Below are 16,296 nucleotides of genomic sequence, written 5' to 3' on the forward strand. Positions count from 1 at the left end.
ATGTTTGAAATCATATAAAATAAAATGCAAAATGAAATCCACCGGCATAGGATCCTCAAATGAATCGCTACGCATTTATAACGTGTCCAGGACTATTAAAGGTCATTTAAGGCCATAAAGGTCAAATTGGGTTAATGTAAGTAATGCAACAATGTAGAATGTATCATGTTTGGATATACTAACAAGATGGGCATTATTTAATTAGGTCTATTTTTGGCTGAAAGTTATATTGAGGATGTGCGGATTAAGAATTTGACGAAGGCTACTTTGGCAACCTTGGGCAACGTCATTTTTTTGACGTTATAAACCATGCACACCATCCTTTTTACATAGGTCAACCTCTTAATTATGACCTATCTAGTGTACAAAATAAACATATGTTTGGTATTAAATTGAACCTTATGGAAAATGGAATGTAAATTTAAAGGTTAGAAAAAATGAAGCACATGTAAAGGTGACCTTTAGGTCATTTACACGCATGAAAGGTTGATGATCGCGTGAGTTTATCAGGACTTTACACAAAACATTTAATATCATCATTTTGTATCAAATCATTTCAGGTGATTCCAAATAATCTACACCAATTTAGCATTTTACACCATGTCCTGATATAGTCTTCTCACAACTGCGCTCTGTACCATACCTCTTCGACCTGATGCTCATAGGATTCCCCTTCACTAACAATCTCAACTACATGCCTCTGCCAGAACTGTGTTACTTCGATTCACACTTGCAGTATGAATTATGAAATATATGATTCGCCGACCAGCAACTGCATTAATCCTTAAAAGTTATAGAACAGGGTGACACTGACTTGTATCGACAAGGAAGTTGGGAACAACCACTATGTCATGAACAAGTACGGGTAGGCCAAATGTCCTGCTCCAGGTACTATCAGCTATCTTCTGAAGATGTAATAGCAGAAGAAGCATATTTTTTTCTCTGACGACACTGACATTTCTGTTCTACTAGTGTTCTCATTTTGGGTTTCTTTTGCATACTGATGGAAAAGAAATAGACAATACAGGTATGGCATTGAAGTTTGTAGCAAAAAAGTTAGCTTTGCACAGATAATTTCCTATCAGGTTGTGATACCACATTGTATCAATTTGGCAAGGGAAAGTTTTCCTCTCTAAATTTGCTGCTCGAATAAGATCTTTAATCTATAGAGTCCGATGTAGGAGGTGTTGAATGGATCATTAAAGGTGTAATATTTATACTTTTCATCTTAACTTAACACAATCTTAACAAAATCTTTCTAAAACTACTTAGCACTACTTTACATTATTTAGATGTAGCATGAAGAAAGATGCTTCAAAGATCATGAGCCTATCCCCAACTGACAAGTCAGCAAAAGAGCATGATTATTCCTTCTTTATCTGGAGAGTGACTGATCAGAATGACTCCTGTGCAACTTGCCTACATGGATGAGAAGTATAAGTTAGGAGGGCCCTCCTGTACTCCAAAGGAATTTTATCAGAACTTGTTCCATGTGGATTTAAATCGGGGCCACGTACTAAGCATTTGCCACTTATCGTGAATCGAGAACGTGCAGTTGAGACTGAAGAGGGGGAAACCAGTCTGGAAGATGAATCAGAGAACAATGAATAAGGATGATGTAAAATGTCAAATTTGTCTAATTGGATACTTGTCTAAAAATATGAATTTGTGTTGTAAAAGTCATTTTATAAGGTGTCACATTCTGTCATAATTACTTGTAGGCTTAAAGTGGGCGTCGTTCGTGACGTCATTAAATGGAAATTGCCAAAGGGTTAGGAGGTAGAACCCGTCACATCCTTAATATACATACCTTCAACCAAACATAAGATATTCCACATTATAATGTTACATCAGTTACATTTGTCGCCCAGTTTGAGTTTTTAAAACCTTAAAATAACCTTTAATTGCCCTGGAAAAGTTTTAATTGCCGGGGCCTATATAGTGATTCATACGTGGATTTTATTTTGAATTTGATATGAAACATGATATGTTTGTTCCGCTAAATATGTAAGATGAATATAAGAAAGCTGGTGTGCTTTATGACGTCATAAATATAAAATTCCTTTAAAAATGCTAAAGTAGCACCGGTCAGATTCTTAATATGTACACCCTCGCCAAGATTCACAATATCCAATTTGTTTGTATTTAAAACATGATATGTTCCACATTATATGTATTACTTACATTTGTGAGGTACTTTGACCTTTAATTACCTTAAATGACCTTTTAAATGTCCAGTGAAAAGTGTGAAACGATGATGTCCTGAAACTAATGGATCTCACACGGAAAGAACTATTACTATCAATAAAAGAACGCAAACCCTCATATTATGGCCATACTAGAAGACATGAATCTTTGTCAAAGAAAAACTTGGATGGAAAAATTGAAGGCAAAAAGGAAGGGGACGTAAAGGAAAAAGCTGGCTTGGAAATATTGAATAGATGACAGGCAGAAAGATAAACAAATGCTGCAAGATAGCACTGGATAGAGACAAATGGTAAACCATGACATCCAACCTCTCCAAAGAGAAGGAACAGCGGTAAGAACAAGTGGACGTCAATAAAAAAAATGCCGAAGGGTACACAAGTGGCACCCATGGGATTCTTAAAGTAGATACCCCAAACTACAACTTCCAGCAAAAAATCTACCCGACTACTATAGTATTGAGCAGACTTATAATAATCAAAAGCTTTGATAGCGTCAAAAGCTTGATGTTTGGCTTGAGGTTAGGTGTCTAGCGCCATCTTGTGTCACTATACTGAAACTTTTGTTTCACATAAATGACACACATAATGGTCTCTGTGGGGTGCGCTAAGTATTTTAAACAACAGAAAATAATCTTCCAAAAGAACGACACGATACTAAATTGAAGACAAAAATAAAGAATAGAACATAACAGTTTAATAAACGGAACATGTTTCGAGGTGTCGCACCTCATCCTCAGCCTGAAAATTATTAACAGAGTCATTGGTATTTATACAGTTGGGATGTCAAGTAAAAAATTCAAGAATGTAGTTACACAGGATTACAAGGAATGCAATAGTTGAATGGTATGAAGTAAAATAATCTATTCCTTGTTTTCAAGCTAAGACAATGGTGATTGTCACTTCTTTTTTTATATCCAAACAGTGTAAATTTATTAAAGATAAAGAGCTAACACAATCATACAGTTGTAAACTTCGATATTTCTTAGCAAAAAGGCATAATTACATTTTTAAAGAAAATCACTACATAATTGATTACAAGCGATTACTGAATTTCACTATACAATTACACATGGTCAATTCCAGCGTAACGGACATGACTTTCAGACAAATTTTTGTAATTCAAAGGTTTATACAGTAGAATTAACAGTCTTTTGATAATTGTTACTGAGCTTATCAGACACGTTGAAGTATCAGTTACATACACATGAAATTTCAATTTTTTTCATTGAACAGTTGTTGAGATATTGCACTCTTTGTGAGCGTAACGGACATGACACGAAATGGACAAAGCATTTTTACCTCCAATTGCTTATCAAAATTCCTGTGAATTCTTAGATTGAATGAACCTGACATTGGTGTTAATTTAACCTTAAGATCATGCTCTATCCATAAAATGGTGTTTAACAACAGTTTTGCAGTGCATTCTGTATTCATAGCTCAAAATGTAGCGTAACGGACATGACACACGAAGCGTAACGGACATGACAGTTTCGTCCACTTTTTGTAAGCGAATATAATTATTTTATTACAAGATATGGTACAAGTCTAATTGTTTACATGTTAAGGCTAGAGGTTAGAGACACACATCATAACTGGTAATCTGTAATATCTCCCATTATTTTGCAATTTAAGAGGGGGGCTTTTCATACAATATTTATAAAACAAAAAATATTTAGAAAAATTTCTTTTACACCAGTTAACAACAGATAGAGAGTATTTTCCAGTTACTACCATCCTCTACACCTAATTAAAAGAGAAAAAGTTGATAGTAAAGATTATTTTTTATTCATGGCTTACTATTTGATAATATACACTAGCGTAACGGACATGACACCCTTACGAAGTGAACTTCATTAGCACTTCTTAGTTTCAAAATGAAAGAAATATGAATAATGAATGTAATTATGTAACAGCAAAGTACCTTTACTAACATTCTTAAGAAAAATATGTAGATATTATTGGCAGGTATCATTAATTTAATAGCTATAGCCTACATGATATTTTTATATAGAATACAATGTTTATCGTACCACTACGGCACACTGAGAAGACCAAATCTCATTTTTTGTGAGAAGAAAACAAATGTACCAGACCTGTATAAATCCAAGATGAACATATTATGAAATGTATTTTATGATAAAGAATATGTAGTAGTATTAATATCAGTTTTAAGATAAAAAAATGACATCAAAAAGTATTTTAAAATTTAATAGCAGTACCTGGAAACCAATCATTCATCGATTATGTATGAGTTGAAAGGCAATCAGAATGTTTGTAAATTGCTTCTGAAATTAGTTTCCATTCAAATTAAATATTATCCTGAGTATAATCATCCTTTCATCAAATCTTGGATGTTCTAAATCTTACGACCTTACTTGCTGACAAATGTGGCTGTATCTAATTTCGTTGCATTGTCCGCGCTGCTTGTGTACAAATGAAGATACATCATTCAAATCGTGATTATGGCTGACCAAAATACTATGACATAATTTATTGATCGCGCCACATTCCTTCCACAGCCCCTTTGCTTTGTGATATTGCAAAGAAGTGCCACTGTAGGTTCATGGATTCATAGAGCTACACCATGTAACACAGATATCTGATTCTGAATACAAACTTGTTCTTTTTAATGTGAGCCCGTGCCATCACTGAAGAAGTAGAGGTTGGTGAAAGTCAGATAGTTTGAAGCAATACATGTATCATCAATGATCTCATGAATTTACAGGTTGAAGTTTTATCATGCTCCAAACTGTCAGTGCAAACACCTAAGATAATCAATTGTATTGTTCAAACACAAATGATGCAGATTGTGATCTAAGTATGTTGCCAGATCTAGCTGCATCTTTCCTAATATTATGTGGCATACCGTTAATTCTCAGAAAAATATACCAGAACAAGAGCTGAACTTTCATCATTCACTAACTTCTAAAAATGGCTTGAATGACATGCAGATTCTAGGAGTTATTACATCCAGCTATCCTCAAGCAATTGAGACTGACCACAGTCTGTGTTACTGAGCCTAATATTTTGTTTTTGTGAATGCTGCCTTTTGTCATATTATAAGGCGTCATGTCCGTTACGAAAATTGTCATGTCCATTTTTATGAAAATGAGAAGTGGTAAGGGAAAATGATTGCTACACATGGTAGGTGGTTTAATTCTAACATAGAGTCTGAATCTGCAGTACCTTGAGACAAATTTCCTGTAAGCTATGAAAACTTTAAGTGAAAAACGTAACGGACATGACACTGATAATGGTAAAGAAATCACACAAATCTGACGACAGATTTCTCTAAAATTGATGAATGGCATAAAATTTAACAATGATTTTCTGTTGATTTAAACATTAATCAACTATTCAAAAGTTAAAAGAGATCTCTGGGACCTTGTTTGCTTTTAGTAGAGACAGGAAAGATGAATTGTTTAATAATAGCCACATTTTTTACATTTTGCAATTTACTATTCTACTTTTTTGATGATGGAAAAAATACAAATTTTTTTCAATATTGCGATTATTCTATTGGAAATTGGTACTTTATAGATTACTTTTTAAGAAAATTTGACTGCTTAAGTGAAATCTGAAACTTCATTTTTTCTCTAAAGTGAACATTTTCCATGGAATTGCCCATATGGGGCATAAACGACAAATAAGCAGAAAGACTACAATTTAAAGTATTTGACCATTTTTCTTTCACATCATGCGAAATTTTCTTACCATGTTTATCGTAATTGCCTGTTCGCTATTTGCATAGCATTCAGTTAATTATCGTGGATGACTGAAAGATAAGTTGCTTCCTTTGGACCGTCTAGAAGTTTCTTGCATTTTATTTTCGAAAAAGGGAAAATACCAACCTCTGATAACAATTTATTTTGGGGGAGAGAAGAATATTTGCCAATAAAAACTTATATTTTTGAAAGGGATTGTTTCAGAGTAGTCTTGAAAATATTCAATTTCGATTTCCTTTCTTCTGAGAATATATTTTTTCTTTCTTGAATTTGTCACAAGTCCTTCTGAAAACGAATGGAAGCAATGCGATAATAATTCGTATATTAGTGAACAAGTGGATATATGAATGGATAATCTACATTCATTTGCCAATACATGCGTGTAAATATAAACTTTATCTCATTCATTGTATACTTGATATTGCATATAGAAATGAATTGTAATACAGTGTAAAGTGTAATTACGAGTCTTGCATTATCTTTATATTATGGTGAAGAGGTTATCTAAGAATTATGAGCGAAAATTCATACAGATAGATTTCAATATCTTTAATTTCAGATCAAGTAAACGATTGCCATTCGACTCATATACTCATGTTTTTATTGCCCGGTGTTCTCTCTCCACCTCCTAGTATTTGACACCCATTTAGTAGTTCTTAAAGAACATTTCTGCAATCATTCCCAATTTGCACCTAACAAATTGGTGTAAAAAGAATAACAAAACTACACTACGCCTTATTTCATAATTCAAAATGGAAATTTAATCAAGTAAAGATAGAAAATTATAAAAAAAAATCGATCTAGAAAACAAAAAAATAACAACTAACTTTTTTAGTACAAGCGCCAAACTACAAAATTGTGTTCGATTCCGATTTTGGGATCATAAATACAGCCCTTCATAAAAAAAAACGTTCTAAAAAAACTTTTTACGCAATAATTCTAGAGACCAAAGTATCACCATACAGCTATTGTATCACCTTACCAAGTCTTTGTTGATTTGTGGTTGTTTTCCTTTAATAACATTTCACTGTAATTTGAAGTCAATCTATAAATGATTTATATTTTAGAAATGCATGTTATCGAGCTACTGCTCTATCAGAGGTTAGTCTCTGAAATTATCTTGTGTATAGTTATGGCCTATGTTTAGAACGACTCTGTTTATCCAAGGGGAAAGAGTATTTCAAAAGTAAATTTATAACAAATTTAAAGATTTATAATTTCGGTAAGGTTTGTATTATTTTATAATATATGTTTTCTGATGCCATGACTGCATAACTATTAGTGACTATGCGTAGCTATGAGATGAATTTATTTTGAATGTATAACCAGTGACGTCAGGGCCCCGTAACACAAATTTGAAACAGCAAATCTGATTGGTTCCTATTCAGTCTAGTGAACAAAATACGCATGCAACGACGATCTTGATAGGCTATTACATTTATGATATCTCGCCTAGTTAGTTCAACATAAAAAAAAAGCAAATGGGCGTCATGTTTGAAATGTACTTCTGGGGCCTGTTATACGAACCTTAACAACCATATTAGATGAATATCTCTACGATTGATTGAATTGACTACAATGTACAATTTAATCATGAATACCAAGCGTGCGATCATCGCTAACCTTTGTGTTACGGGACCATTGTAGACTTATATATTGTATAAATGGGAATGGTATATAAGCATCGTTTATTACCAACTCTACAGTATGAAAATATAGAAAAATATATGATTTCTTAATATGGTGACTGTAGAATAAATATCTTGTTTTATACTTAAATCAAGAATCACCATTTCAGATGAAAGGGGCCTAATCATTTTATTACATTATACGTAGGCTACATTTTGATATTCGATTGTTTTATTATCTTATATGTATTAAAATACATTGAGTAAAGCAAAAGAGAAAACAAAAAGGGTATCCGATTATTTTATGAGATATATAAATGATGAAGATAGAAAACGACGGAAACTTATTCCGAGAGTTTGCTATCTAACACGACCCATGCATATTTGATTAGAATTGAAGTATATCGAACACATAACTATTATTCCTTTTGAATTGAATCTATTGATTTCTCTTTTCATTAAATTGTAAATATGAAAACATTGAATCGAGTCTGTTCAAACTTTGATTGAAAACTAACTACATAGGGCGCTTGAAAAACGAAGAGAGGTTTGGGGTACACTGTTAAAAAACCCCCTGATTTTTACAGAAAAAGATTTTGCAGAAAGCAATAACAGAATCATTCTGTTAATTCATAAAACATGATTTTTTCTGCAATTTAACAGAACAGGTCTGTTTAAAAAGGGGAAAAGGTGTTTCATTTAATTAGATTCTAAAGTTACCAAAACCAACTTCCTGTAATTATACATGATGTAATGCAATATTAAGCAAAAAGATTACAGGTGTTCTCGAGATTCTGCTGCAAGAACTTCTTTTATTTTTAAGGATAAATTTTCTAACAGTGTAGTCGATGAGAGAGAGAGAGATAGGGGGGGGGGGGGTCAAAGAAAGGGAGAAAAGGGAGAAAGAGTTAAAGAAAGGAACAAAGATGGATAGAAAGAAAAATGTAAAAAATAGGGGGAAAGATGAAAAGAAGAGAAAGAAACTCGGGCATGAATCCGTGTTGATGGGTGGGGGATGACTGAAATATTTTGGCATTTTTTTGTGTCCGACCGATAAAATTGGTCAAAAGCAACCAAATTATTTGTTCAAATTGACCAAAATTTTGGTTGATATTGAACAATTTTATCGGTCGGACACATATTGACAAACAGATTGGTCATTTTGACCAATCCTTTTTAAGAGTGTATGCAAGGAATTGACATTTACCAATTTAGTATGTCCACACTGGCGTTCCGTGGGTCACGGCATTGTGGGGGCACCAGCAATTTTTTTAATCACTGAGTGAGAGCGCAAGCTGATATTTTTTATATTCATACCTAAAAAGGGACATTATAATCAAATTTATGTAATCATGATAGGTACCTGTCTTGCTAAACAATGCGAGCGCGAAGCGCGAGCTGAAATTTTCGTATATTTTTACCACAAACAGCGAGATTTTAAGGAATATATTTTAGGAATCCATTAAAAGTATGCATATCTCACCATTGTCATCTAATGCGAGTGCCAAGCGCTTGCTGATTTTATTAGAATTACATCTGAACACATGAAACACTCTTTGTAGTCATTGCAATCATGATTATCATACGCAATTCACCAATCAAATATTGCGAGCGCCAAGCGCGAGCTGAAAATCTAGATAATTCAGACCTGAAGTGGGGCATTGTAAGGTTTCTTCTTAGGAATTAACTAGGACCATATAGGTATTTCATTAACCAAATGATGCGAGCGCGAAGCGCGAGCTGAATTTTTTTTTATATTCAGATCAGAAGAGGGGACATTTTAAGGACTGATTTTAGGAATTCACGAAGAGCAGATATATCTCACCAATCCACTAATGCGATCGTAATCACGGACAGGGAATGTTTACATACGGAGACCTTAACATGGGGCAATCACTTTTTGAGTCATGTAAAAGAAGCATATGTCAATATATGATAACTCAAGTGCTAGAAAATATATTTGTTTTATATTGACTTGAAAACGTGATGTTTTAGTACAACAGGATTATATATCTTGTTAAACAGACAATGCGAGCACCAGGAACAATGAAGACGTAGGCCCTGGGCAAATTATGTTTCATAAAGTTATGATAAAAATCTTTCTTATGTAATGTAACAGAAATAATTATAATATAACATTATAATGAATTGTATTTTCTTCTTTCCCACTACATTTCTCTTCCTTTCTCCCTTATTTCTCCTTTTCTCCATTTTTTTTTTTTTTTGGGGGGGGGGCATGTGCCCCCATTCCCCCCGGTAGTTACGCCACTGTATGTCCATATGGCATATACCCCTCCGATATTTTTATCGTTTTTACCCCATGATGGTTTAATGGTTTTATTAGAGATTACATTCAAAATGTTTTGACATTCCATCTTAATCCCTCCCCCAAAAACCCCAACATTGATGAATTGGAAGAAACGGGGGTTCTCTTCAATGTTATAATAAGGACAAAAGTATTTCGTTTGCAAATGGTGAACTGGCTCTTTATTTGCATTTTATGATCCAATGATATTGTTTTATTTGTTAAGCGGTATTTTAGGAAGAATTTCACCAACAAAACAATTATCTCTTGTGATTTTTTGTTTCATTTCTTCCGTAATATATGATATGAAGAATACATGGAAGATTATCAATAATGTACTGAACAAAAAGAAAAAAATCTACAATCACAATAATTAAAGTCAAACAATACTATCACAGACGACACTAACATAATCACGGGAGAGTACAATTTGTATTTTTCAAATGTTGGCAAGAACTTGACTAAAAATATACCTCGAGCTAACAAATCATTTTCCGATTTCCTCGATGACCCTAACCCAAATTCTATGTTTTTTAATCCTACTAATCCAATGGAAATAATAAATATAGTTCGCAATCTACAGAATAAGAAAAGTCCGGGGTACGATGGCATACCTAACTTTCTACTAAAAAAAATTATTGCAGCCATCGTTGACCCATTGGTACATATCTTTAACACCTCTCTTAGCACTGGACGGGTCCCCAATAAAATGACTTCCAACTATCGTCCGATATCCTTACTAACCTCGTTATCTAAAATTCTAGAAAAACTTGTCCATACCAGAACAAGTGCTTTTTTCAAATTACACAACATTTTTTCAAACTCCCAATTTGGATTCCGTGAAAACCATAGTACTTCCCATGCAATTTTGTCATTTATTAATAAGGTCACCACTTCCATCGATAATAGTTGTCATACTGTTGGTATTTTCCTGGACTTCTCCAAGGCCTTCGACACTATAAACCATGGAATTCTTCTTCATAAACTACGTCATTATGGAGTTAGAGGGAAGGCCTTGGAGTGGTTCAGGAGCTACCTCACTGACAGGACCCAATTTGTATCAGTAAATAATAGCATTTCATCTACTCTTCCAATTACGTGCGGTGTCCCCCAGGGTAGCCTACTAGGCCCACCTCTTTTTATTACTTATCTCAATGATATTAAAAATACATCAGATTTGCTTTCATTTATACTTTTTGCTGACGACTCAAATATTTTTTAATCCCATGATGATATTAACCAACTCGTTAGAATCGTAAATTCTGAACTAACAAATGTTTCTACCGATATTCTTACAAGTAATTTTGATGAGCTTCAAGTTGAATTCGATATTCATGATAAAGCATACAATCTCTCCTCATCTCCATATTATACAGAAAATTCATTCAAAGACTATGCTAAATCGATTGGAGAAGAAGATGTTTTTATTTTGCATTTGAATATAAGAAGCGCTAACCAAAACTTCGAGAAATTACGATTATTATTAGAAAATACACAGTTTGCCAATCCCCCAATCATTGCTCTTACTGAAACTTGGTTCACGGAAACACCGAATTCCTTATGCACCCTCCCGAATTATGATATTGTTATAAACAATAGGAAAAATAAAATTGGAGGTGGATTAGCATTATATATTCCGTCTTCATTTGATTATGCAATTAGACATAAATTTGAATATATGAATGATATCATTGAATCCTTATTTGTAGAAGTAAAAATTCATAAAGATAAGAAAACTCTTATAGGTGTCATTTACAGACCTCCTCAAACTTCTTGTATAGAAGATTTTTTATTTGCTACTAATGAACTTTTGCAAAACGGCGAATTGATAAATAACAATTGTATCATCACTGGTGATTTCAATATTAATCTCTTGACCAGTAATCACTCTTTAACAAACGATTTCCTTGAATTAATGTTAACTTCTACTTTTTTGCCGATTATTTCTAGACCAACCCGTATTACTGATCATTCTGCTACGCTTATAGATAATATATTCTGTAACTCTCATCCTCTTCCGAAAGCTGGCATTGTAACGACAGACATATCCGATCATTTTCTTATTTTTACCCATATCCAAACAATGCAATCATTCGCAAAAATGGAAAAGAAATATAGGATCTGTCGCAACTTTAGTGACAAAAATATTGAACGCCTCCAAGAAAATTTAAGCTCTGTTGATTGGTCTGACGTTTATAACTCGAAAGAGAATGTCGATGACTCGTTTGACATATTTTTGAAATATTTAATGATTGCTTAGATTCTTGTGTTCCTCTGAAGAAATATCGAAATTACGACTATAAACGTGTTCCAAAGCTACCATGGGTTTCAAAATTGATATTAAGGTCCATCAATCGGAAAAATAATCTGTATGTTTCTTATATATCAAATCCAAATGATATTTCACGGAATAGATACACGTCTTATAAGAATACCTTAACAACTACTCTCCGAATAGCAAAAAAGAGGTTTTATTCAGAAAAATTACAATCATATAAAAACGACCTTAAAAATACATGGAAAACAATAAATGGGGCTCTAAACAAAATTAACAAATCTAGTGCTGTTAATAAATTAAGTGTAGATGGAAATATGGTTGAAGATACTCATTCTATAGCAAATGAATTTAATTCATATTTCTCTCAAATTGGACCGAAGTTAGCTGGAAATATTATACCTGTAGAAAATTCGTTTAAGGACTTTTTGGATAAACAAAATGATAGTTCAATATTTCTTACTCCAGTTAATAGAAAAGAATTACTTGAGATTGTATCTAATTTGAAAGCAGAAAAGACACCCGGTTATGATGGTATTACAAATAGAGTTGTGAAAAACATTATACATTCTCTTGCTGATCCTCTGCTTCATATATTTAATTTATCATTGCAGCTTGGTCAGGTCCCAAAGAAGATGAAAATAGCTAAAGTTATACCCATTTTCAAAAAGGGAGACCAATTGATTACTAGTAATTATCGCCCAATATCCTTGTTAACTTCGTTCTCAAAAATTCTTGAAAGGATAATTTATAAAAGGACAGTTGCTTTCCTTAAGAAATATAGTATTATATGTGATAATCAATTCGGTTTTAGAGAAAAACATAATACAACTCATGCTATATTGACATTAATAAATAAAATATCTACTTCTTTTGACAATTCTGATCATACCGTAGGATTATTCCTCGACTTCTCAAAAGCGTTTGACACAATAGATCATGAAATACTGTTATATAAGCTATCAAATTACGGTATCAGAGGGACAGCTTTACAATGGTTTAGGAGTTATCTTACTGATAGAATTCAGTTTGTTACAGTAAATGAATCAGAATCTCCAACAAGGCCAGTTTCCTGTGGAATTCCACAAGGTAGTATTCTTGGCCCTTTGTTATTTATACTTTATGTTAATGATATGAAAAATTCATCTCATCTTCTCTCATTTATTCTCTTTGCTGATGATTCCAATATTTTCTATACACATCATGATCCACATGTACTTGTGAGAACTATGAATACAGAATTTAAAAAAGTAACAAACTGGATTAAAGCCAACAAACTGTCACTGAATCTGCAAAAAACTAATTATATGCTTTTTAGTCATTTATTGAAACATCTACCGCATCAAATACTTTTAGATAATACTGAAATCAAAGAAGTGCAAACAACAAAATTCTTAGGTCTTACTATTGATAACAAGCTCACGTGGAATGCTCATATCAACAATATTTGCAAAACTGTGTCACGAAATATTGGAGTCATCAATAAGCTTAAAAACGTTCTTCCAGCACAGGCGCTATCCATGTTGTATTGTGCATTAATCCTACCGTATCTTAATTATGGAATTCTGGCATGGGGTAATGCCTCTCAAACGAGACTAAATAAAGTCTTGCTACTTCAGAAAAAAGTAATGAGAATAATATGCAATATGTCCTTTAGATCTCATACGGATGAATTGTTTCGTCAGAAACGTATCCTTAAAGTCAATGACCTGTACCGCTTGCAACTATTCCAATTCATGTATCAGCTAGATAGAAATAGTGTACCTAATGTCTTACAAAAGAAATTTATGAGAAACAATACTTTACATTCATATAATACGAGACAATCAAACGACTATCACCTACCTAAAAGTAGAACAGTATTTTCTAGCAAAACTATATTTTTCACAGGACCAAAACTCTGGAATTCTCTGGACAGAGAAATGAAAGAGGCAGCTAATCTTAACCGATTTAAATTACTCATCAAAAAATTTCTTCTGAATTCTTATTGATTCAATCAAATATTTGTGAACTTCATACTTATCCACGGTAATATTGATTATTTTAAAGTCAATATTTAATTTTGTATATAGTGTATATACATTTGTGTTACAGTGTTTATATCTATATAATTGTATAGAATTTTGCTGATTATTTTACTCTATTTGTGTCATATTACCCTTGTATAAAGTTTTAATAGGGGGTCTACATTTTACAAGCACTGCTTTTTAGTAGGCCCCTCCACTTTTTTTCTTTTCATTGTACGTTTCAGTCCTGCATGTGTTATGCATTTTTTTCATTGTAAACATAATTTATTACGAAATGTACTTTGATGATTGTGGAATATGAATTTAACAGATTGGATCAAGGCCAACAAACTTCCACTTAATCACCAGAAGACAAACTACATGCTTTTTCAGTTTGCAAACTGAAAAAAATGTTAATTTTGCAATACTCGTTGCAAGCAGGTCATGCCGAATAACTGGTTTTTTTCTTTCTTTATATTCTCGGCGTTTATGTATATGTGTATTGTATGCTTTCATATTATATACATATACATGTATAATTTGTTATTACTTTTTTCTTTTTTAAATCGCAATTAGCCAAAGTACCTGCTCCTGCTGCCCGCTTTCTTTCTACGTCATGTACACTGCACTTCTCTGTCCCTCCCCTCTTCTTCCCCTAACCCCTCCCCCTTCCACCCTAATGCTATAAAACAATTTTTTTTCGCATGATCCACCTGTTACTTTTTTTTCGTAAAGTGCACCTTGTTTGTATTTATTTGTAAACAAAAGCTCTATATATCATTACGACCCAGTGTTTTTTGTGTGTAATGAAACTAAGTTTATTTAGGGTCTTGCCTTTTGTACAAGCTTTGCTTTTTTCGGCAAGACCCTCCGTTTTACTTTCAAATACAAGGCGTATGTCATATTAGGTTTTTTTTATTTGTTAAATTGTGTTCCTTAAGTCTAAGATTATGTTATATATATTTTATTATGTTTTGCAGTATTTTCAACCTTGTCATGTTATATTTATCATTCTTATGTTGTGAAACGGAAATCAATAAAATAAAATCAAAATCAAATCAAAATAAGAAGTGTGTGTGTGTGTGGGGGGGGGTGTATGTACAGGCCATTTCCCCCCCTCCTCGAAAAGTGTGTGGGGGATATATCCCCCCATCCCCGCGGGATTTACGCCAGTGGTAGGAAAGAAACAACAAAACAATAATATCGGTTTTTCGAAATAATTTACAAGAAAGTAAGACTGGTTTCGAATTGTGTATGATGGCGCTGTTCTAACTTCGTGAACTGTGGCATTACTTCGGGTACACTAAATACAATGTCGTTTATGATTGAGAGTGCGTGATCTGTTCTTGACGATTTAAGGTTTTTCATCATCGAATTGTATTAAGATGATTGAAAATAAATCCGAGTAAAATAATTTACTCGGATACCGATATGGCTTAGTATTGCTAAAATCTATAGTAGAAATTTTATTCATCTCTTGACCATGTTAATGAGAATCTGTGTCACTTATCTTGACAGTGTTACAGTGGAGCTCCAGAGTAAGTGAATCCCACCAGAAATGAACATGATATGTATTTCAAATGTTCTAGTTCTGCCATTTTTTTAGATATCTAATAATGAATACAGTTGATAAACTATTAATTTCAATAAAGTTTGTTTATCTTGACTCACCATGCATTGTAGTGTTATTGTCTATATTCAACACTCAGCATGAAGAATTGCATTTTGTATCTGGGGTTCACTAAACTTTTGAGAAGGAATGGTGTACAAGGAAAGGGAGCCACTATTACTAAGGTATTAACAAATGAGCAAAGCTAGGATTATATACAAAGAAAAAAAATACGAACAAACACTGAAAAACGTTTAAACAGGAAAGACAGAACAAAACAAAAGACAGACAAAAAAAAAACCTACTACCAGAGAACGGATTAAAAAATAGAAAAATACACAAATAAAGAAAAAAATTAAACACAGACAGAAGAAAATAAAAAAGAGAGGGAGAGAGCGAGGGGGGGGGTGAGAGAGAGAAAGGGGGGACGAGAGAATGCAGAGTGAAAACTTTTATCCAATCGTGTCGCGGTAACCAAGGGAATAATGTAGGTTCACCTGTTTATTTATTTTTGCATCGTAAAGCAAACAAAATTGAATTG

The sequence above is a fragment of the Lytechinus variegatus genome, chromosome 14, assembly GCF_018143015.1.
Source record: "Lytechinus variegatus isolate NC3 chromosome 14, Lvar_3.0, whole genome shotgun sequence".
Lineage (NCBI taxonomy): Eukaryota > Metazoa > Echinodermata > Echinoidea > Temnopleuroida > Toxopneustidae > Lytechinus > Lytechinus variegatus.